This window comes from Lethenteron reissneri, chromosome 19, assembly GCF_015708825.2.
Source record: "Lethenteron reissneri isolate LAM-NWPU_2019-01 chromosome 19, ASM1570882v1, whole genome shotgun sequence".
NCBI classification, from domain to species: domain Eukaryota; kingdom Metazoa; phylum Chordata; class Hyperoartia; order Petromyzontiformes; family Petromyzontidae; genus Lethenteron; species Lethenteron reissneri.
In genome coordinates, this window is record NC_083797.1 from 5,502,984 (window position 1) to 5,526,631 (window position 23,648).

General features: G+C 42.5%; 1 protein-coding gene across 2 annotated transcripts in view; it reads right to left on the reverse strand.

Annotated features, from left to right (window-relative positions):
• The window catches only part of LOC133344200 (delta-type opioid receptor-like), a 55,558-nt gene that overhangs the window by 26,281 nt on the left and 5,629 nt on the right, over nt 1-23,648 (reverse strand). The window contains exon 1 of one of the 2 annotated variants that reach the window (XM_061554241.1): nt 14,161-14,217. The exons of the other annotated variant lie outside the window; for it this stretch is intronic. The gene's annotated coding sequence lies outside the window, so the exon portion shown is untranslated. Of the gene's footprint in view, nt 1-14,160; nt 14,218-23,648 lie in introns of those variants that run through there. 2 annotated transcript variants of the gene reach the window in all.

Consider the following 23,648-nt stretch of genomic DNA (forward strand, 5'->3'; position numbering starts at 1 on the left):
CTGCAGCAAGAGGTTATGTAGGTTTGAGAAGGGTGCAACCCAAGGGTAAGTGAGCTGGGCTAGAGATGTAATTTGCATGCAAATGTAAGATCGCAGAGCCAGATATACCCCACGACTACGGTGCTGAAGAGGCGGCCATTGTATTGCTAGAGATTAGAGATTAGCATGTCAATGTGAGACGGCTCCCGCAATCAGCGGCTGTGTTAATGAGAAGATTGGCATGTCAGTGTCAGAGAACCGGGCACATCGCCACCTTGTGGGCAACAAAAGCTGCGGCGTTGGCCGCTGCACTGTGAGAGACCATCATGTCAACGCAAGAGAACCACAGCAACTGTGGCCGTGCCAGTGAGACATTCAGCCTATTAAACAACGAGAGCCACCTGCCACATCGAGGATAAATGGAGCATCGGTGATGTTAGTGAGACAGTTTAGCCCGTTAATGTAAAGACATTTAACAAGGTAATGCAACTCAGAGAGTCGGAAATAAATGCTAACATCGGCAGGTAGGATGAAAACATTACGGCAAGTTATGACTTTACCTGGTGAAAAACGTCCTTCCAATGATTTCTCAGTTTATACCCATCTTCTCGGTGGAAATTTTGTCTGTGTTTATATATCTGGATGGCTTCATGAACAAATCTTTGTTGATAGCCAGTGGGTTTGCAGAGTACCTTCGTCTTGGAGAAATAAATTGAATGTGTGCCCACAGTGTTAAAACAATGATCAGCCACGGCCGAGGTATTGGTCCTACCGTGTTTCAGATCCGCCTTGTGTTCACGAACACGGTCCGAGACATGCCGCTTAGTTTCCCCAATGTAACTAGTGCCGCACTAGTTACATTGGTAAGGTGATGGTTTTGATTGGGTCCTCAGATGGTTCTCTCCAAACGGTTGGGGTGACAGCTTTATGTACGTGCTCCAGTTACCTGGCTAGGTGGTGATGGTCGGATATGCAACGAGCCCTATGGTGTAGAGTTTTGATGAGGGAATTCTTCTGGGCTGGATGGTGGTGGTAGTCAGGTTTTAGATAGGCATCCGCGTGGGTGGCTTTCCTGTAGACATTGTCCCAATGAGCCATCTGTCTACTGTGACTTTACCAAGAGTATGAATCCCTGCAGTCACGAATGCTTTAAGTCACGAAAAGAAACTCATTTACCATTTTGGAAAATAATTAAATCGGTTCATGATAAAATGATTATAAATGCATAATTGGTGTAATTTGGCATTTTGTAAAATTGTAATTATTTGCTATACAATGGCATTCATTTTCTGCCAATATTTATTTACTTACAAAAGGACCCAATTTCATTCCATTATGTTATGTAGTCATTTCAAGATTAGATTTTACGTGAATTTTGTTTACCTTCTAAATTTTCAAGTGTAATCAGTTTGTAAGCAGACTGCGTAACATTAAAGCACATACTTGAAAATTCCTAAAACCTATTATATTGCGATATCTAACGTGCGAAGAATTTAAAGGAAGGTTAAACCAGTAGCGTCATTAACGTAGATGCATTCAATTAGGTAATGTTGATACAATTTTCACACATGTTGTCAATTATGTGAGCATCTTGGATATATTTGTTATCCTTTCCCACACCTCCGTTTAGCACGGTTGTTTCTGTATGGTGTAAGAGACGTTCAACATACATACAACCGCTTCAGAAGTTCCCAGCACGTTGAGTGAAACTTTGGACATCACGCCCAACAATACGAGGTACAACCCAAAAGCCTCTGGAGCAGAATTAATATTTGCAGCCATTTCGGTCGAGTGATTTAATAAATAGCCACCCACAATGTAGACCCGTTATCTGATCTTTTTTTTGTGGTCAATGTGGCTGTCACTATTAGCTTCATAGAAGGTCACAAGGACCCATCACAAATAACATTTAAGAATCGAAAAAAACTCACTTAAATATGGATGAATAGGTGCATGCTTTTTGCTATATTTTCGAATAAAGTATAAAAAATAGGCATAGACATCTACCGTTTTTACAAGATACAATGTGATACATTTTTCTATACCTCATTAAGAGGGATATTTTACAATGAAAATACAGTATTTTATTTCATAACCTTCACGTCTCTCCTCCTGCACATTTCAATACACTGATGCAATATTTTTACATTCTTCTCCAATATATGGAGCCATCAACTGTACAATACATGCAGTATTCACAATACTCAATCACCCATTCAGAAGTAAAAAGTGTTATTCGAAATCAGTGAAGTATTTATAAATGAATGACCCGCGTATTATACAAAAAAATGTGATACTGAATAGGCATTGGTGCACAATAACAAAAAAACGCTACACATTTGCCAATAACACTGCCCTAAAATGTAATATATCTGTAAAGAAAACTATATATTAGTGAAATATTAATATATGATAGGTGATGCTTTTGGCAATGACCCTTTCTTCTTAGCAGAGCGATCATCATAATTAGTTCCGGGTGGAGCAGGGGTAGAGTGGTTCGTACACCCCGCTGTGAACCCAACGACCTGACCATGCCTTACATCTTTGGCGAGCGAAATCTAAACCAGTAGCGAGAGAGTTCCCTCTGATATAACGATAATAATTAATCAGCGTTGACGAACTCGTTTTTTTTTAATCGGGTCAAACAACCTTCAGAACCGAAAGGTCTGGCGAGGCCTTAACACGGCAGTGGATTGACAAGAGCCTCCAAGTATAGTTTGCATTTGAAGAACTCTTTAATGAGTTTGTCCAAATTGCATTCGTAAGTTACAGCAAACACGCAACTGTTTTATGCTTTTAAAATGATGGCAAATTGGGCATTGCACCCGCAGAGGAGATAACAATTACAACTGTCCCGCTGTGTCTGATTCAGCGGGATAACAATGCCACATTTGGTGAGTTTAATTCAGCAGCGGCCCGAATAGCAGACGCGATTTGAAAGAAGAAAAAAACCTATAAATCCGCAACATTGCAGAATTGCATACTATGAGCGAGATAGTTGTATTTCTTGGATCTGCACACGAAGGCACAGCAAGTCAGCAGTGTCCTCTTCACTTGTAGCAGTGGGTACACAAGCCAGTGTAGAGGTCGTCTCAAATATCGATTTCAAGCTTTCGTGACAGGTCTGTCAAGTAGACAGACTCTGTCTACTTGACAGACCTGTTCTCCACCTGAGGACGGCTGCTTGCGTTGTGGCCGAAACGTCGTGAGAATTATTTTATTATTTTGTATTTTTATTATTTTATTATTTTCCTTCTACGTGACTTTACCGAAAGAACCATGGTAAAAAAAAATCGCCTTGTGGCAGACCCATACTGCCTGTCATTGTTACCCGAGTTGTAACAGGAGAAATGGTTAGCACACTGGGCTTGCAATCCAGAGGTCACCGCTTATTTTTGATCTTCTGGCGTGGCAGTTCAAATAATGGGGGCAAATCCGCCTGCCTCTATACGCCGAGTTTTATAAATAGGTATACCACGGCTGGTCGACTGACAGGATTGTGTGTGATGGGATAGAGTATGGGGACTCCCACCTCTTCCAATAGCTCTGGCCAGAATGGAAGAGTAGATTAAAATACCATCGAGATGGGCGCTCTAGAGCTCCCTCTAATGAAGCCTTTCTATCAAACGAGGCAAGAGCCAGGCATTTCGTGGCTGCACCTTTGCCTTTACCCTCATATGGGGAACTGAACAGAACGCTACACCAAGGCCTTTGCTTTGATGTATTTTTTGTTATTGTTGTTGTACGATAACACACTGCGTACATTTTGTCTACGGGCAAACCAGCATTTTTTTTTATAAATGTTTTTTGAACCAGCATTTTAGAGGCCCAGTGCTATTTTCGAGATACTGTATACTGTGACGAAGGGCCGGGTTTGGAGTTCTGTTTAAAGCGAGGTTCTGTACAGAAGGAACTGTTGTCATTTCCAAAAGCAGCCCCTCCATCTGGATTACGTGCTCTCCATACAGCGCTCAGAAAATAAAATAAAAAAAATGTACGGCCGTGCTTTTTGCATAAAGCTGTCTGGCAGATGTCTGGCTGCTCTGATGGTTGAACTTTCGGTGTATAAAAAAATTACGGCTGGAATGGATGAACAGCTAATATTGTTGAATTGTCAGGTAATACTTGAAATATAACTGTGGTTCATGGAGTGCCAATGAGCAATCGTTGAAGAAATTTACAAAATCAAAAAGCACAAATATCACCCACATATAAAATCACCATTTAATTTGGTTATATCACACCTAATAGCAGATACTGCATCATTTATGGGACAGATGCATCAGTTTCGTAAATCAGGGCCACCTAAAAATAAAAGCGTAAAAACACCGGTGGATGTGCAACTGTAAACAAAACCGTTTGGTTTTTCAAGACTTGTATGTATACGATGCATTTGCAATGCAGTGTATTTTATGAGTAAAACAGGCTGTGTGGAGCGATGGTGTCGTGGTTTAATGCACAATGCTATACACCTGGAAACCTGGGTTTAATTCCTGGCCATCAAGTTCAAGTTTATTTATTTCACCATGTGAGATAATCAAGAGACCAGTATTGTCTTGTTTCCAAGAGTGACCCTGGGAATGTATGGCATTGGTGGAGTGATATTCGAACCATTCTTCGTTGACCTTTGGCCTTAAGCAACCCGCAATGACCAGTTTGGTGAAAAATGACCAAAACACCCCATGATCAAATGGCAAGGGATGCCTTCATCTACCAGTTGATTGACAAGACGGGCTGTACATCTCATTAATTTCTCAATTATAAAAAGTGTGAAAATAAGTTTCACTAATATAAGTTTGCCATGCTTTAGTTTGATTTAGTTGGCTCTGAACTTGCACGATATATTTTGTGATTGAATCAACATTGCATGGGCCCAACGGTGCAGCCAGGCTGTGGGGGCTATATTACAATCGCAACTATAAATTTTGAAGCGATGTCCTTTCGCGAAATTGCAACTAATCAGAGTAATTCATTATCCCCAAAGGGGTAAGCACCCTCCAGGTCTAGGTGATGTATGGTTGGTGAGTTACAATGCAGCTGAAACCAAAGTATTGATCATCTTACAGAATATAGATGCCTGCATTGGCCAGCATTCCTTGGCATACGACTGAAATCCAAAAGGTTGAGGAATAAATAAACCCGACTTGCACCACACACACATTATGTATTCACTTAACCAGGGACATCACTGCCGTATCATGCACGATATAATCCATGTAAACAATCACCACCATTACATTTTCCGACGTACTTATGCCTACGACCATGTATTGCTGAATGCACCTGATATAATCAGTTCTCGTAAGTCAAGCATAGTCGAGAATATATAGGCAGATAGTACATCTCCTGCATATATCGGTGCCTCCGCGTCAAAAAATAAATCACATATTTTTACAAATCCCACCAGCCACAGGGCCTTCTTTAAGCACATACTTTCAACACATTGGTTCAATACAAACAAACACTGGAATGGTTTGACATAAACCAATGCTAGTCAACTGCCAGATGCAAAAGACAAGAACCCTCTCTTTAACAAATGGGTCCAAGTTCTACACTAAATTATATGACGCAATCATTAGCGTCTTCATCTTCTTGTACAGTATATACTAGATTTACTCAGTCTCCACAATTTCAGTAAAGCTTATTCTAAATCGATGATGATTGGTATTTTACTTGCGTTGGTCACCTCAGCTCTTACCAGGTGTTGGAGGCATGGGGCTGTAAGGAGATGGCAGTGCTGAGTCTCGCAACCTCATGTGCATGGTGGGGTTTTTTCTCTCTCCAGGTAATCTGGTTTTGACAAACCTGGCAAACACCTCATCAATGGTTTAGGCCAATGATCCAATGAGGAACCCTCCTGAAAAAAGAGCCTGGAGACTGTGACGCTTTCCTGGGTTAATAATTGGCATTTGTCACCATCGTCAGCTCGCCTGGTATGCAGGAAATTGTGGGTTCGATCCTGACCCTGATGCCTGCTGTATATTTGGAGTTTGCATGTTCTTCTCGTGGTCGTGTGTTTTTTTTCTCTGAGTTCTCCGATTTTTTTCATCCACATTTAGAAAACGTGCGTTTGAGTATTTGGCTGCTATAAATTTCCACGTGATAAGCCACTTTGTTGAGCCATCATTTGTGGCCAGGTCGCTTCTAAAAAAAGAGCTACATAGCTCAGTGGGCCTCACCTGGTAAAATACAAAAAAATGTTTGCTAGTTAAGTTTTATCTATGGCTGGTTGAAGGCCTGCCGCACACAATCCCCATTCTTTGTGGTTTTGGAATGGCAGATAAAGCTGACATAATCACGCCATTCCCATGGTGATCATCCTCTTGGCTGTGTTTTCACCTTTGGCTACTAAACACATCACCAGTCCTGTCAGTCGACTCTCATCTCTACCCAAACCCCACACGGGTTTGTTGACAATCAACGTGATGCCTCCTAAATTCTGTTTTGTTTTCTCATCTGTGCGTTCCTCTTTCTGTCTCTCAGCGTCATGGCAGATGCGGATACCTGATGCACAAATGGAAAATTAAAAACTCCCCAGTAATATGTGACTGCGGTCATCCAGAACAGACAACACACATAACGACGCAATGCCCCGATACACAACAAGGAAGGAGACATCACAGCGATACACTCCTCTGCTCCTGACGACGCGGTTATCGGGCTTGACCACCTGGACGTGAAACTGCTGTTGTTGCACTGCGTCTACATCAGCCGTACAAAAGAAGAAGTCTCGTGACGAGCATGCATCTCTCCATGGTCCTTTGTGCACTTTATGGCTTTAATTTCGATTTAAAGCTTTCGTGACTGCAGGGATTCATCTTCTTGGTTCTTTCGGTAAAGTCACGTAGAAGGGAAATAATAAAATAATAAAAATAAAACATAATAAAATAATTCTCACGACGTTTCGGCCACGACGCAAGCAGCCGTCTTCAAGTCAGGTGGAGAACAGGTCTGTCGAGAAGGCAGACCTGGCTTTTGTTCCATTTTCTTTGTCAGCGCCCATGTTTCTGACCCATTTGTCAAGGCAGGCAATATGCAATAGTTAAAACAAACATATGCAATAGGCACGTTAAGAACCCTAAGTAGCATCAGGCCGCAACAAGCCCACACATCATGCCGGATGGTCTTTTGAGGCTTTCTCTGCTTCACCCCAAGACAGGCCCCCCATGGTCTTGGGTTGGTCTTGAACGGTGCGTTGCCGGATGGTCTTCCGCCTGCCCGTGGTCTTTTCACTTGTTCTAGATTTGAAGCTTGATACAGCAAATCTGGCTGTGACGGTCCGACCTGATGACGGAGACTTGTGTTGCCTCCGAAACGTCGTGATTTTTATTTGATTTTTATTTTACTTTTATTAATTTGAATTTTTTACCTACGTGACTTTACCGAAAAAACCTAAGAATATGTATACTTTTCCCTTGTGTTGTCCACCGTAGGCAATAGGCACATTAGTATCTTGCTTTCTGTTATCAAATTCGGTTACCCAAAAGCCATCCATATTGCTCTTCTGCACCTATTAATGTCATGCATTTTCAAAAATGTCCCACGATATACATATTTTGTTTTATTTTTAAATAATGTATCTGCAAAAATTATTACCCTTTGTTGAGTTTAACTTTTGTTTCATTATCATTTATTTAGCCTAATTTTGCAGCATTCCCCTTTACGTGTTTCAATCAGTTACCATAGTTAATTTGCAATGATTTGTAAAATAACTATGCAGTCAAATTATCGGAGATATTCATGCCTTTATGTCTCCAATCCAATTTAATTTCTCAAATCCAATTTTCTATCTGCCAATAGCATTGGTGAGAACATACCTCCTCGCTTGACTTCTCTTACGATTTGCATCTAGTAGCTATTTGATTTCACATAGTTGCCACTTGACCAATGGAATTGTATAAAGTATTTCTTTTGCAATTGAATCCTTGTTCAAATTATCCTTTTGTTCATGGTCTTTGTAGATTCAGAAAGCATGTTCTTTGCATTTTTATTTTGCCTCGATTTATGGTACACTGGTCAGGTACAATATTAGTTTGTTTCAGCATATATGACATCCACTTTGTCATTTTGCTACTCTAGGAATAATAATTTAGCTTGAAATCAGTAATACATTTTACCATCTCCTGACCGAGATGTTTAATGTAAATCGTCTTGTTATTGGATGTTATTATTTATGTTTACCCTTTCACAATGTTGAAATGTAACCTGTTATCAACTCAGCCTGTGTTGAATTTTTTCCGAGAACAGAGACATCTGAAACAATCTGGGGTTCACTTCGATTATTTTGGTGCTATAAATGGCCATATGATGGGCCACTTTGTTGTTGATCTATCATTTGCGGGGAGGTTGCTCCTGACAAATAAGTGTATACCTCAGTGGGTTTTGCCTGGCAGGATGGGGATGGTTTCGTGTTGTATTTGTACGTGTTTGGGTGATTTGTTTACCTTTCTTGTACTTTGCACTGCTATCGTGTTTTAGTAATGTTTGTTCATGTAACGGTCTTACCCCGTGCCCCTACCGGACATCTGTGAAAAAAAGGTTTATGGCTCATCAGATCCCTCCAGTGTGAATACATATTCTCATTCTGTTTGTCTGTCGATGAGTCAATTGTATTTGTAATTTCCCCATTTGGGCTCCTTCACGTCAAATTTCTAAAATCCTTCTATAGGGATAAAAAGCCTCTTCGTTATTTTCAAGTTCCTGTTGGCTGAATTCTAAAAAAAGATTCCCCTTTCTTGTACCTCACATCAATGACACATTCACTACTCGCCCTCTCATCTCTGCTGCTTGTTCTACCTTTGTATTTTAGTGACCCATTATGGCACTGCAATGTGTTTTTCCCTCGTTTATAAAATGGTTAATTTCTGAATACAATTTGTACATTTCTACATATTAATGGTTTGTTGTATGGGGTGACATTTTAATTGCCCTTAACTTGTAGTGGTGTAGGAGTCTTATCATTACCTAGGCAACTATCTGAAGCACTTTTATATTTTCCAACAACATTTTCTTGCTATAAAAAGTCAGAATTATACTCCTCCATAATTACTGTAAATTATCCTTCTGTGATAAAAAGCTTTCTAAATTCTGTACGGAATTAATTTATTTAATTTCCACTTCACCAAGTACTACTTTGTTTCCATTTAATTTATTTTAGTTCGACCTTCAGTTTGGCAAGGTTTGAATCACCAGACAAGGTTTTAATCACCAGATTAATCACCATATTCAGACCTTGAGTCAATGGTGATATGGTAACTCCCTCGTCTGGCATGCAGGAGGTCGTGGGTTCGATCCTGACCATGACGTCTGTATGTTTGGAGTTTGTGTGTTCTCCTCGTGGTGACGTGGATTTTTCTCCAGGTCCTCTGGTTTTTCCTTCCACACTTACAATCAACGTGCATTTAAAATATTTGGCTGCAACTTCGTTGAGTTATCATTTGGGGTCAGGTCGCTTCTTAAAGAAGAGCTATATAGATTCGTGGGCTTTACCTGGCAAAATACAAATAGTTTATAATTTATTTGAGTCCTTGAGTTGTATATATTGAACATATTCCTGCGGAGGGAGCTGGTAGGAACGTTGGGTTGCTCGGTCAATGGCCAGGGTCAACGGCGGCGTGGTGTATTCTGCAAATATAGCCGACTGTGAGGGCGGGCACAAGTGAGTAGGTTAAACGTTGAGTTTATAAGGGCACCACGGGGTGACCGACCAGGTACTCTCACCTCTTCAAATATGTCTGGCCAGTGCAGAAGAGCAGGCCAAATACCCTCACAAGAGGAGCTTTATTGAGGAATCCGGTATGGATTAACCACACGTATTTGTGGTGAACATGCAAACAAAACATGCTTTGATAATATATATGGCATTGTGTTTGAAACTGATTAGCCTACGCCAGAGACAGCCTTCTTCATGGCCTTGTCTCAGCAGTGTTAGACCAGAGAACATCAAAAGGCGAACAAAGTCAGAGCATGTTTGTTTGTATGTTCACCACAGGTAAGTGTGGTTAATGCAAACTTGATTCCTTGCAAAAGGTTTCAGTTTGGTGTTTGAACATCTTAACACCTGTTTTATTTCCAGAAAGGGTAAAACCAAGTCTTATTTTTCAAACTTTGATACTGGAAAATACGGTTCCATGATAAGCACAAGCAACATGTTACTAGTTTACTACATGAGAGCACGATCACGTTGACTAAAACTATGAACTATTCCATGAATACTCTTATTACAGCTCCTTGCAGGACTAATACTGAAATCACAACTATTATACCTACTATAATCACCCAGGAATGTCTGTCCTTAACGCTCGTGACGTCACTCCACATCGACCAGCCCCCCTCATTAATATTCATTAACAGGTGACGTCCTCCAAATGGACACCACCCCACCCCTCTTCATTCATAATCATGAGCGGGTGACCCATTCAGACGCTGTCGCCTCGACAGACCTGGTTTTCACCTGAGGACGGCTGCTTGCGTTGTAGCCGAAACGTCGTGAGAATTGTTTTATTATGTTTTTTATTTTATTTCCCTTCTACGTGACTTTACCGAAAGAACCAAGAAGATGAGTGGGTGACGTCACTCATCATGGAGTACTCCCCACCCCCCCTCACTAATAATCATTAACAGGTGACGTCCTCCAAATGGACCCCCCCCCTGCCATTCATAATTATTAGCGGCTGACGTCACTCCACATGGGGGGGGGGGCGAGGCGCCTCCTCCCCCCTCCTCGGCGTCAACTTACAACCCTCACTACAAAGGCAGAACCCTCACACGTCACGCGGTCTCCGTAACGCTGTTGAGACATCAAAGTAAAAAGGACGTCATGATGAACAAGGGATTATAACCTTAAAATTAAATAGGTCTGTGTCACCGCGCACTTACAAATTGCACACACATTGATGCAATGAATATCACGTGGCGGTCTGCTTTTCGCTTGCAAGTTTCAGATTTATTGCAATACACCCGTCCTTGGACGGGCAAAAGGCTCGTTATAATTAAAATGAAAGAATCTAAATATGAAATAAATTGTGTGCGAAACATGTTTTAAAGGTCACATGATAAAATAATAAAATAGATTTTGTGCTTTGGAAGATAATGCCCTGGAATGTCTCTAGTAAAGGTGCAAAACTAATTAATCACTTGTCATATAATAATGTGGCAAGAAGTGTGATAAGAAAATAATGAATCACGCACCATGGAACGTCCCCCGATAATTATTATTAGGTAAGGGTCGTTACTTCAGCAGTTTTTTTCTTGCTGTGTTTGTCCCACATCATGACGATTGCTTGCGTTGTGATCGAAACGTCGTGATCTATTATTTTTCTAGCTACGTGACTTTACCGAAAGAACCAAAGAGTATGGATTCCTGCAGTCACGAAAGATTCAAATCAACTTGCAACCATTGACGACTTTTGTCATGCAAATCCAATGTGCTAAATATTACACTCCATGGCATTGCCATGATTCGTGATCGGTATTTAGAGGGAATGCAATGCGATGATAGTGCATTGCCTTTGTACTGTTCGCTATTTCGCGTTCTCTGGTCTGACACAGCTGGTGAGACTGGGCCATAAAGAAGGCTGTCTCTGGTGTAGGCCAATCACTTTCAAAGACAATGCCCATATATTATCAGAGCATGTTTGTTTGCATGTTCACCGCAAGTAAGTGTGATTAATTCAGACATGATTGCTTGAAAAAGGTTTCTATTTTTTGTTTGAACATCTTAACACCTCCTGTTTTATTGCCAGAAAGGTGAAAAGCTATTCTTATTTTCATGCATTAACGGTGTTTACATGTACGGTTGCACGCCCCTGAAACGACTCACTGTTACATGCACTTGCAAAAGTGCTGACTGCTCATGTTCTGCACAATCCCTGAGCGAATATCTCTCTGCCAAGGAAAAAGACACAAGGTTATGCCCTTGTGGCAAAATAAAACATTCCTTTAAGATCCATCGGAATTAAAGATGCAATTCACGTTTGCAAGGCTGCTTCAAATAAATGATAAAAAAAATACACGATATGTAAATGCATGCCGTTCGATTTGGTTATTCAAACATTTGCAAGCATTTTTCGGCTATCCGTTTATGTTCAGCAGTGTGAAAGTGATGGTGGTGCAAGCTTTGTCAATTTTTACAGAGCACATGGAAAGCTCCAAAGGAATGTTGTCGATACGGAGCTAAAAGAAGATGACATGCGTATTATTTTGTTTACATCTATCGCGGTTGCAGATTTAAACAAGAAAGCAAGGCATAAACGAAGGATGGTGAATCGATGCCACAAGATTTGGCATCGGATAAAGTGAATGTACTCCCTATATATTGTTTCCAACTATAAAGCGAAACATTTAGAGGTGCAGCCCTGCAATATCTTACTCATGCCACTGCTGGCAAGGGCCTCCACGAGAAGGAGCTCAAGAGGGCGTTTCACCTTCCTCTTCCACTTGACCAGGGGCGGTTTCTTCATTAGGGCGATTGGGCGACGCACCACCAATCTCAGCCGTTACTGTGCCTCTGGATATAGTCCAATCAGCGTCATGTCACGTTCTGTGGAGTACCGCCTCTTTTTGGGCGATTTCACTATGGCTGAGAATCGCCCAGAGTGTTCCCATAGACTTACATTCAAAGATGTTTTTTTTCGAACGGCGGGCGAAGCAATGCATTCTATATGGCTTCCGGGAGGGCTCGCACTAACGTGCTTACGTCATCATACGTAAGCACGTTTTAGTCAACAATATTATTTGTCGCCATCTAGTGGAATCTTTAATAAAAGAAACTGAGTGGATTGTAATAATAGTGAGATAGAAACAAACAAGATGTATTGTAAGAGTCACTTTATTTTTCATTAATACTAAAGAAGTGAAGTTGCCTTTACATGCTTAAGCTGTTAATTTATCCATTGCATGGGTGGACCTTATCCTTATCAATCATCCAGACATTTGCCCCCCCCCCTGAGAGATTTTGCAGGAGCCGCCACTGCACTTGACTCCACCACATTTTAACTGCAAATCAACTCTGGTGCACCGATTTGTACTGCTGGGTGGCTGGCTGTAAGGACATTGCTCATTGTCTCGACTACCATGGTGGAAGATCAAACTGGCACCCTCTGGATGTCCAGTGAGCTAATCATTATGCCACAGCAGCATCCCCCCAAAAATACGATGCGTATAAATCTATAATTGAGACATTACAGTATTGTCTACATTTTTTTCTTCAATGAAGACCAGCTACGTGTTTCGAACAACTCTCCCATAAAATCATGTTACTGTATTACAGAATAGTAACAAGAATACAAATGCTAATGATTTCCTACAAAAGCTCTACTGAGTTTCAAATAATACTTTTCAGGAGGATCCTGTATTGGGATAAACAGGCAATTATATAAAAAAAATGTTTACACAATTGCTGTGCACGGACACGAAAAACACATCACAGAGCTATTTATTCAATCTGGCCCTTGAGCCTTTGAAGCCTGCCACTTCTAAACGGCTCGCAACCAATCTTCATCCATCACTGCAAACATCTTAGCTGCACTAATCGGGTGTTAGAGGGGAATATTCTTGACCTGGCAACATCATGATCCTAATTTTGGTACTCATTCGCTTCTATGACTGCAAGGGCCTCTCATAATCCTGCCTGATGGGATGGCCAAAAATCAACTCTTTGAGGTGTTGGTCTGAACAATATTGGTGCCACATGTTCAGTTCCTTTGATGCTGGTGGAGCAGAACAGGACCGAAAACATTGTACGTTGCAATGTGGTAACCACGTGGTATTCAACGCCTGATCGGAGACATGCCTTCCTACACACCTTTGAATGTTGTTATTTCTCATTTCGAAAAGGGACGGAGCACATCTGAGAGGGCATCAACCAAGTGTGCAGGCACTAGATGAATTGTTATATCACAGGATCGTGTGATGATCATTTATTTGCTGGATGGGATCTTACCTGACTGGCCGTTCCAGCTTCGTAAAACATGGACAAGATATATCCAGCATTGGCCTGCCCCCTGCTCGTTGCAGCTTACAGGTTTTCAGTAGCCAGGCTCACACAGCTCTAACAACCCATTGACAACCTCGGGTCCTGATACAATACATCAGCTCTACAACACTGGCTGATGCTCAGCAACCTACGACTCAAGCCCTCAAAGTCCGAGGTCATGATTCTTGCAAATTGTTTCAACGTACCAGTTTCCATCGCCATGGCGAGATGATTCACACGTCTCACCTTTGAATCACGTATCAGCGAGCTGATCCGGTCGTGCATTCGCCACACCCGCGCTCTACGTCACATCAGAAATAGTACAGATAAGGATGTTGCTGAAGACCATCGCGTGGAGTGTCGTTTGCTACACACCTTGACGATGGCAACTTTCTGCCGTACAATATTAGGAAGCCACTGGAGCATTGCAACTTTTTCATCTAGATTGACAAGTAATTTCTTTAGAACTTATTTTCGTGTTTAGTTTGTTGTTCTTCCCCCACACCTCCAATTACGTGTTCTGTGTGTGTATATATGTATGTTGAACTTATTTCACAATGTACTTAGTCAACCGTGCTACATACAGGGAGGGGGGAGGGAGAGAACAAACTAAACACGAAAAGCACTTCTAAAGAAATGAGTTGTCAATCTAGATTTAAAAGTGCATAGCACCAGTGGCATTCTAATATCAGAAGGAAGAGTGTTCCAGACGGGAACAGAGGTGCATCTGAAAGCGCACAATGCAGTGACTGTCTTTCTTCAATGGCTAGCCAAAAGCCACTGCGAGCATGACTGGAGTTTGCCTGATGGTTTATACTCTTTGATTGGTAGATTTTCAGCCTTTCATTTATAATTATATGTACATTTAATTTCCATTTCTTAAATTAAGCCATACCCGTGTTCTGAATGGAACTTTCACAACATATCATCACTTAAAAGCTCTCTACAACGAATTATATTATCAAGTGGGTGGTAACAGCTGTCCAGTTCTGGTCTTCTTCTTCCACGTGTTTGTCCCACTCATGTGGGGTCTGTTGTCCTTGCCAACCCTTTCCACGCTGCCCTGTCCTGCACCATCTCTCTTTCCACTCCTCGGGCCACCGTGTCCAATCGCACCACATCGCCTCCCCCCCCATCTCTTCTTCTCCTGCCTTCCTCTTGATCTCTTTTTTTCCACTTGCATCACTTGCACCTTCTGACCCGCATTATGTTCCTGTTGTCCCAACACATAACCGAACCACACCAGCCTTTCCTCTCTCATCTTCTCTGTGATTTCTACCACCTTGAGTCTTCCTCTCATTTCTCCATTTCTCACCCTGTCCTTCCTTGTTAAACTCAACATCCACCGCAACATCCTCATCTCTGTGACTGCCACAGCTTGGTCCTCCCTCTTTCTTGTGCCCCAGCACTCGGCCCCATACAACAGCACCGGCCTTACCACCGTCTTGTACACTTGTCCCTTCAACCAAACTGGGACCCTCTTATCGCACACCACACCAGTCATCTCGAGCCATTTCAGCTATCCAGCCCTTGTTCTCATCTCTCCTTCTAGTGAACCATCAGCACACATCGTTGCACCCAGGTACTTAAACTCGTTCATCTTCATTAACTGGTCACTTCCAATTTGCAATTCCCTTCTGAATTATTTCCACTGTTATTTGCTACCATGTATTCCGTCTCTGTCCGACTGATCCTCAACCCATTCACTTCAACCTTGTGCACCAAGATCTTCAAAAAATCTTCCACTACCCCTCTGCTTTCACCGCATAGCACAATATCGTGTCCAGCTCAGGTGTAAAGAACAATTACCAGATGTAGCGGTTCCTGGTGAGTCGCCGAGTTGCAGTCATTGAGACAACCAGCAAATTGCTTCTGGTGACGGCCAGAGAGGGCACTTCAGGACATGATATTCTGGGTGAACCCGAGAGGGCACGTGACCAGGAGAGGGTAGCGAGGGGGGCCAAGGGGTGGCGAGAGAGACACGTGACATTAGGCCCAGAACCTTCTAGTAGGATCTAGAAGAGGGCGTGGCCTAGGGCGGCGCCAGGCCATGCTCAGGGGCATAAAAGGGAAATCCCGAGCACTGATCCAGGCCGTCTTCTGGAATCAACCCGCTGTGCTATGTCTCCCCCATCTTCGGTCGAGGAGACAGTAGTACGATACTGATCTGACCCGATTATGTAGTTTCCCATTGTGGTTTAGTCGCTAGTGGAAGTTAGCTACCACCTATGTCGTTATCCCGTATGCTTATGTAGTTACCCAGTCGGGGTGTTGTAATAAACGTGTTGCCTCCAAGTTCTAGTGTGTGTCTCCATGGATGCCACTACATATGTATTGATAGTGGCAGAATACTGGCATACAGAGCTCACCACAATCTTGAAACACTGATCAACTATTTTACATAATTAAAATTGCTGCAGATACCTTTGGTTCCACTATTCAACAATAAATCTGTCCCTCATGTAAGAGAAGCATGAGAGTGTCATTCAGGTCAAGGTTTCATTGTGCCCATTTTGTGGTTTCAAAGGCTCATTACCGTGAATCTGAAGGGCCCCCTTTAATGATTACAAAAGGTTCCTATTATGCACTCAATGGACACGTATTGTGCTATTTTCGTTGAAGATAGTGCTACTAAGGCTGGCAGCCCCTCTGCTCCTCTGTCCATGCTAACTCTAGCCTTTCACCTACTCTTTTCACCTCCATTTAGCTCTTCCCACTCTGTCGTCTTCTTTTTATTGTATTCCTTAGTCTATCTTTCCACTTTTAAACCGTTTTATTTATTTTACCAGGTAAGGCCCACCGAGCTATATTACTCTTTTTCAGAAGCGCCTTGGCCGCAAATGATAGCTCAACAAAGTGGCTTATTGCATGGAAACTTATAGCAGCCAAATACTCTAAATGTGTGTTTAGAAATGTGGAAGTAAAAACCGGAGGACCTGGGAAAAAATCCACACGACCACGAAGAGAAACATGCAAACTCCAAACATACAGGCGTCAGGGTCGGGATCAAATCCACGACCTCCTGCATACCAGGCGAGAGAGTCAACATCTCGCCACTGTGGCACCTCTATCTAAAGAATGTGTAGTTGCATTTATGTTCCTGTGCTTCAAACTTTAACATAATCTATTCCTTATCCTCTGTCTTCTGACCACTCAGCCTATGATATTCAAGTCTATCTTGATCTAACAGGCATGATGATGAACAAACTGGCACATCTAAAAGTTTAACCGGTGGCTTGACCTCACCCAATACTAGGTGGCTCTCTGCAGCTGCAGTCAATGCCAAATGTACTATACGACACATTGAAGTCACAAACTCACGCTTCAGCCGTGACACAAACCAGTCCCCTTTACCGTAATGCATGCAGGCCCACAAACAAGCTACGGCCTCGCGAATGTCATTTGTAAGTGGCAATATCATCTCCACCGCTGATCACACCCTCCAGCATTGGTCTATACTCAACGTGCTTCTCCATCCTGGTTCAGAGATGGTCCTGAGTGTTCACCACATCTCGTCACAAACCTCTTGTTTACAAACAAAATCGTCAACATTTTTATCACCATCCATATCTGCCCATCAAGATCAACCACTGGTGATTCCATCTTTCCCAATGCCTTGTTCACCATCCTCTCTCCCACCTGTCACACCCCTCCGGGGGTCTGAGCTCTAATACTGGAGTCACCAAATAAAGCATCACCTCTTGACATCTTACCTGTTGTTACCTTTAAGCAATGTGCAGCTGAATTCGTAATAATGTTTTACTCGTATTGCAAGCATTTCTTTGAAGTCTGGTCCATTGCCTTCTTATCTGAAGCTTGATCAGGTGACCCCCTTACTTAAAGAGCTAGGTTTGAATTGCTAACCATCCCACTAATTACCACCCCCATCATAAATGTGTCAAAAGTCTCACAAACTATTGGAGTGCTGTGGCAATAATTAAGAACCACTCCATCTCACCCCGAAGTTCCGGTCCTTTTTAATAATATTATTGTTCAGGTCACTCCATGGAGACTTCTTTCCATGACATTGTATCCCTCATTGAATGCGGATCCTTCGTCGCATTGGCTGGGCTCGGCATGTCCACTGCTTTTGATAACATCAACCACACTAAACTCTTCTAGCGCCTGGTGACTTCGCCATCATTGGCCTTGCGCTTCTGTGGATTAAATCCTGTCAGAGAAGACGCTCATTATCACAGTTGGCAACTCTGTATCCACGGTCTCCATATTAACTGCTGAGGTCCCACTAGGATCTGTAGTCAGACATTTGCTTTTCTCAACTTACATCTCACCTATTGACAACCCTAATTGACAGCTAATATCACATCTACCCCACATGGCACACGCCTTAGTTCTGGTTCATTGACAAATGAACAACAAACTTACAATGCTGGTTTTAGTCTCAACACCTTTTTCTGAATGCATCTAAGTCCATAATTCTGTTTCTGGTTATAAGACGGCATCTCATCAGAGCCCCGGACTCTCCAAGTTTACTCATCGCTGGTCTTCTGACCCCTCCGTCAGACCACCTCAATATTCTTGGCGTCACCGTCGACTCCACCTCATCAATGAACAATAATATAATCGGCTTAATCAAATCGTGCAACTACCATCTTAGGGCCTTCTGAAATATCTGTCCATTACTGACTCCTACCTCGACAAACACCATGAGCTGCAGCACAGTATTATTGGTTCTCTTCTTGCATACTGTAATGCCACTCATATCATGCGGGCATCAGCCAAAAACATAGACTTCAAAGACTATGAAACAATCTCTGTCACGCGCTGTCCTGGGTATTGCCAAGGTCGCACAAAACCCTCCTGCTGCGCTCAAACACTTGCACTGGATGCCCATCAATCTAGGGATTGAAGTTCAAGATTGTCGCCTTTTGTCATCATGCTCCAATCCAAGGTCTTCCACATTATCTGGCTGTCCTCCTCAAAAACACGGGCCTTAGTCAAACCCCCGTGTAGGTAAGGACCTCGTCCCTCAACTCGCTTGCTGTGCCTCTAACCAGGACTGTTTCGGCCAAGCGCCTTTTCTCCTTGGCTGCTCCCTTGATCGTTTGGAATTGCATCCCACTATGTGTACATATAATCACATCCACCGCTGCTTTCGAGAGACGGTTGAGGGCTCACCTATTCCATCGGCCAAATGAGGCCTTGAGCCGGGCTCCGGGATTCCTAGTCACGACTGGAAAACTGTCTTGCCTCTTCATGAAAATGTTCACGTTGAAAATCGTTTCATTATCTCTTCATTCAAAGCTTTCGTGACTGCAGGAATTCATACTCTTGCGTCTGTCGGTCAAGTCACGTATATACAAATAATAGATCACGACGTTTCGATCGCAACACAAGAAATCGTCTTCAGCTGAATCGTCTTCCATCAATGAACAATACCGAAGACGATTGCTTGTGTTGCGATCGAAACGTCGTGATATATTATTTTTATTTACGTGACTTGACCAAAAGACCCAAGAGTACGTTTCATTATTATTTCATACTTTGTAAAAATAATGTTCTCCAGATATTGCTTTTGGGGTTCATTTAGTACATTGTTTTTCAATAATTGTCTTCCTTGTGTTTAAAAATTTCAGTGGTGATACTGAGAGACAATCACAAATTCGCTGATTGTGGTTCTGACTCATAGCTTCCTCAGACAAATAAGAAAAAAAAAACCTCCGGTAATAAGACCATGCCCAGCAAATGGAACATGATCAATCAGAGAAATATTATACAAAAAGGCAGCTCCATGTCATGCAAAGTAATGGGGAGTAAATCTCTCCCACCCACACAAAGTGTGTTTTTTTTTTGTGCAACAAGGAAAATGATTGGGACAAAATCTCCTAAAATTGGACGCCCCAACATTGTCAAGGTCTAAGCATCATGATGGATACACACCTCGATGTGTCCACGTGGCTTCCTATTCTTCTTTAGACCTGTCAATTCCTTTCAGTCTTGACACATTTCTCCTTCTGGGGGTCTAAGGAAGTTCAAATTGTACGTATTTATAATATGTAGGTAGTTATTTATTTATTTGCTGGGGAAGACTTCTGGCTATTGATTTGACCCAACTTGAGGCCGACCACTGTGAGTTAGGGGGTTTATTGCCACGTTTCCACTGCACAGAAAGTCTGTAAATTAACTTTCAAACAAATGTTTATCCCCAGGTTTGGCACACTGAGCTACATAGCTCTTTTTTACAAGCGACCTGGCCACAAATGATAGCCCAATGTCTTTCTACGTAAATTTATAGCAGCCAAATGCTCTAAATGCACGTTTCTAGATGTAGAGGGGGAAAAATAGAGATCACGGGGGGAGAAAAATCCACGCAGCCTTGGACAAAACATGCAAACTACAAACATACAGGCATCAGGGTTGGGATTGAACCCACGCTCTCTTGTATGCCAGGTGAGGTAGTTAACATCTCGCCACCATGGCACTCCAATCAATTGACCAACTGAAGTTTAATTCGAGTCGACCTTTGACATTGTCTCGCCAAGCTATCGTAAGTGAATAACATCTAGCTCCATACATGAGAATTGCGATGCCATCATGCTGTAATGGTTCGCACATTGTACTAGAAGTTACTGGTTCAATATCATGCCATGGCAGTTGAAATTTTAAATCCCACTGTTCACCCAGCAGCATACATGGGTAGACCACAGTTTGATCGGCGGGTTGCGTGCGGTGGGTTGGGTAATGTGCAGTTACTCCCACCTCTTCCAAGACGTCTGGCCAGTGTGGAAGAGTAGGCAAAATACCATTCATAGGAGCTCTCCAAAGCTCCCTCTAATGGTGGCAATTGTGCCAGCAGTGGGGTGAGACATTGCAGGGCTGGACCTTTACATGCATCTTACATGGAGACTTGCTCTTTCCACATTGCTCGTGGAAGTATGTCCCTGTGGTGTACGTGACTGAACGGGACATCGGAATTTGTTACTGCACACGTGTGACGGGAAAAATTGCACTTTGAAAGAGTGACACCATTTTGATCGGCATGCCTGAATTAAAGAATATGCATTTTAAAAAATCCCAGCAAACATGTTTTTCATGGCGTGTGCTGGTTTCGTTATCATATACAGTACGCATAAAACACAGTTGCAGCAATGTTATGAACAATTGCCCTTCTTTCCCGAGTGAGAAATTTCCATCCAAAAGGACATCTTCCCAAGTGCTCGTAAGGGTTTCTTCGGCAAATTGAATCCCGCACGTAACACAAATAACAAGTTCCCGAGCGGTTGAACACAACACAATTAAAACTACTGAAAATTCTATGAAAGAAAAAAAGTTACCCAGTTTGTAAATGTCGGCTGTTGAAAGAGAAGATTATAAACATTTGAAACATGATGAACAAGAGAGGTCATGTAAAACGATAATTGCGACAAGCAGGGAAGAACATTTTAATATACACAGTTCCTCCAGCGCCCCTGCAATGAAGCATTGCACAAGTGTAAGTTTGCATGAGCTAACGTCACCAGATATTCTCCCACTTATTGAACTGACAGACCTTTCAAGGGATAGTGAGACGTGGCTGTAAAAGCAAGGGACAATAAATATAGTTTTCTAAAGTCCACATGTGGCCCAGGCATCAGGGACTGTTCTTTGTGGTACGCAAACCCCCATGTCTGGCTAAAGGTCAGTTACGTAACTTCGTTGGATCCTGTCTCGGAGAACCGTGCTTCCATTTACCCTCCTCAGTGCTGTCAATTCGTTTCCTCATCATGTTTTACAGAACATTTTAGAATGCAGACCATGGGTGTTAATGTTTTATGCTACATTTTTTTACATTTAGTTGAGTGTTAATGTTTTTTTGCTGTGAAAAAAAAATACATTATTCAGATTTCCTAAGTGCATTTCAAAATCTTGCAATGAATAGATTACATTATTTAGTGTCAGTATGTAAGAATTCAACATATTTCCTTACTTGTTATAACTTATCACTTATTTTGCACCGTCTATAGCCCACCGTTCTAATTGGAGGTGCGGTGATGCATCTATATTATTCTGAAGGTCAGCATTTACATTTTATAATCCTTCATTAGTATATATTATCAATCGACAGTCTTTTTACGCGTGTAAAATGAATAGCTAAACACAATCTGGAACATTCCAATGGGTTCCAATGCATTTATATTCCCTTGTATAAATTGTGGACAAATTTACAGATTTGATCCACCCCATTTTGACAGAAGTTATGGGGTCACCGCTTCCAATGCGTTAAATTGCCATTACAAAAGCATTACATCTTAAGTACCACAGTGGTGGGCTATAATCTGCAAGATCAGTGCCAAAGCCGGTGGCATTGGTTTAGAGTGGCTCCCTGTGGGAAGTAAAATGCTCCGTGGCTCATTGCGAGCAGCTGTTCTCATTTTTAAAAGCTGTCGATGCATATGCAGGCGACACCAAAGCGTGCGAAAAATAAGTTCGGCTTATTGTCGACAGCAGTTGGGCTTCACGCGAAGTCACCGCACAAACACCTGGCGCAGGTTGTACGTCATCAGCACGCTGTTCAAGCTGATAGCACGCATCATAACCATGACAGCTGCGGGGCACTTAGTGGAAATGAGTCAAAAGGTCAAAGTGATTTCCTGATCAAATGCGCATTGAGGCAGTGCTCATATCTTGTTAAAGCCGCGAGAGGCAGCCGCGGAAAACAAAACATGTCCACGTTTCTCTGGCAGGGGGCGAGTGTATGCATACGGCAAACACTGCTGCTTTCCACACACACAAAAAGTGCCACTCATTTGAATGACCCAGGAGGGACAATGGGCCGAGTTAACCCACAAGAAGTGAACCACACGCTCCGCCGTTGAACTCTATCTGGCAGGATAACGGAGGTTTATGCAATGCAAAGGTAACACGGGTGCGCACAATGGCTGCGGATCAACTAACGAGATGCACATTTCGTGTTCAAAGTCATCGCCCCGGTTTTTAGCGGCGACAACCCATGGTGATAACGTTTCGCTTGCATAGCCTTGGCTCAAAAAAGTTGAGGTAAGGGTGCAGCCCTGCAATCGCTTGCTCACACCACTGCTGTTGGAAGGGATCTCCACTCTAGGGAGCTCGAGAGAGGCCCTCTAGAGGGTATTAAGCCTACTCTTCCACAACGGTCAGATATCTTGATAGAGGTGAGAGTGCCCACACTTTACCTCACCACACGCAATCTGCCGATGGAGTGACTTTGGTGTAACCATTTATAGGTGCTGGGTGGACGGAGGTGGGGAGATTTGAGAAACTTGCCAATGGTGGCAACTGCCACGGCCGGAAATTGAACCGGCGACCTCTGTATTGCAAAGTCCAGTGTGATAAACCATCCGACCACAGCAGAATCCACCTACAACGTCCATGCTTGAGAAGTCACTTTTGATGTTAAGTGGGATTCCCCCGTTTCTACGCAAGGGAGATGAGAAAATGTGACCGACGGGTGATGTGCTAGTGAGTGACTGGTCAAGTATTTAGAAATGTAACGGAAATTGCTAATATGTTTGAGCTGCACTTGATCGTCTCACCAACATTTAAGAACACATTCGTTTAAGAATAACACCGTGCAGAGAAGCTGTGTACAAGAGATGTGCTCCTGATTTCTAGATTAATCACAAAACGTAGATTTCGGATGATCCAAAATAAATGTAGTTGCTGATTGATCCAAAAATGTGACGCCACAGAAGTGACATCACCTCAATAGTATAAT